This window comes from Otolemur garnettii, unplaced genomic scaffold, assembly GCF_000181295.1.
Source record: "Otolemur garnettii isolate 467f Iridium unplaced genomic scaffold, OtoGar3 scaffold00212, whole genome shotgun sequence".
NCBI classification, from domain to species: Eukaryota; Metazoa; Chordata; class Mammalia; order Primates; family Galagidae; genus Otolemur; species Otolemur garnettii.
Genome location: NW_003852607.1, coordinates 999,405 through 1,001,167, shown reverse-complemented (window position 1 = coordinate 1,001,167; position 1,763 = coordinate 999,405). Strand labels below are relative to the sequence as shown.

Genomic DNA, 1,763 nt, shown 5'->3' with positions numbered 1-1,763 from the left:
TGACGATTGTGAGGGAAGAAGTAAAACAAGAAAACACTACAAAGGAGAGGGAGAAATAGAAATAGTCTGGCAACAGCAAGCCATTTTTTTTTTTCCTTTTTGGAGACAGTATCTCACTTGTTCGCTCTAAGTAGAGTGCTGTGGCATCTTAGCTCACAGCAGCCTCAAATTCTTGGGTTCAAGAGATTCTCTTGGCTGGGACTTACAGGTGCCCACCACAACACCAGCTATTTTTTAGAGACATGGTCTCGCTGTTCCTCAGGCTGGTATTGAGTTCATGAGCTCAGGCAATCTACCCATCTCAGCCTCCCAAGTGCTGAGATTACAGGCGTGAGCCACCACGCCAAGCCCCTAGCAAGCCATTCGTATAAAAGAACAGTCCAGCTGGGCAAGGAGTAGGCACACTACTAAACTGTTTGGAAAGTTCCCAGCAAAGGTTTAGGCCCAAAGCCTTAAGGAAAGAATACAAAAGATCTCACCATGAATTTGATCTTCACTACATTTTCCTCTTACCTTGTTTTTCTTCTCATATTTAACCCCTGTACGCATATTGCTCATGCTGCTGGTCTGTGGACCACACATTGGGTAATGGGAGTATAGGTACCATGATCGTATGCCCTTTGTAGTTCCTGAAAGGTGGTGGTTATCCTAGCTTTGAGTTCTTTTTTCTTTTTCTTTTAGTTAGGTCTTTACTGCTTCCTGGGTGCTGTAATCTTCTTTCATCATGAAGCACCTAGTATCTGGTGATGGCTCTTTGCGCCATTAGCTGTTATTGCCACTCAGTGCCTATGGTCATCTCTTCTTTTTCTTTTCGTTTTTTTTTTTTTTTGTAGAGACAGTTTTATCGTCCATGGTAGAGTGCCATGGTGTCACACAGCTCACAGCAACTTCCATCTCCTGGGCATAGGCGATTCCCTTGCCTCAGCCTCCTGAGTAGCTGGGACTACAGGCCCCCTCCACAATGCCCAGCTGTTTTTTTGTTGCAGCCTGGCCAGTGCCGGGTTTAAACCCGCCACCCTCAGTATATGGGGCTGGCGCCCTGCCCACTGAGCCCCAGGCACCACCCTATGGTCATCTTTTCCTTGCAGATTCAAAACAGTGCTAGTCTGTCATTGCTTACATGTATTAGCTGTCATAATTTAGAGAGAAACTTTGTTCCATCTGCTAATTGTTTATGCAGTGCCTGTTTATATTGCATAAGGAGGTTAAAAACTTGTTTTCCTTTAATAATGAGTTTTCATAATGAAGAACGGGTTTCCTGGCATGCACCAAAGTTAGCCATTTAACATTTTTTGGCATCATTAAGAGAACTCAAAGGTCTAAACATTTTTCAGTTAGCATCCTCATTAATGTTTAAGTTCTTCTAAACTTTTCCACATTCTTAAATTTAATCTGGCACATGGTCATTTTTGTTGCTTTTATCCAGAATCCTTTTGCGGGAGGCACTGAGTTCTCACTCTATTGTTTGGGATACAACCTCACACTACTGGGCTCAAGTACTCCTCCTACCTCAGCCTCCTAAGTAACTTCAACTACTGGTATACACCACCATGCCCAGCTGAATTTTCCTATTTTTTTTGTAGAGATGGAGTCTCTCTCTTGCTCAGGCTCAGAATTACTTTTGATTATGTTACTAACATATGCATAGTTTAGTTTCAGAATAGTTGTATTTTTTAATACTATACTGTAAACATTGTTTTTTAGTTTCCCAGGAGTGTCATTATATCATTTATATATTTGTTTCCAACTTTTTTTTTTTTATT

General features: G+C 41.6%; 1 protein-coding gene across 2 annotated transcripts in view; it reads left to right on the top strand.

Annotated features, from left to right (window-relative positions):
- ZNF331 (zinc finger protein 331) overlaps positions 1 to 1,763 on the top strand; it is a 28,097-nt gene that overhangs the window by 22,558 nt on the left and 3,776 nt on the right. The window lies entirely within an intron of this gene.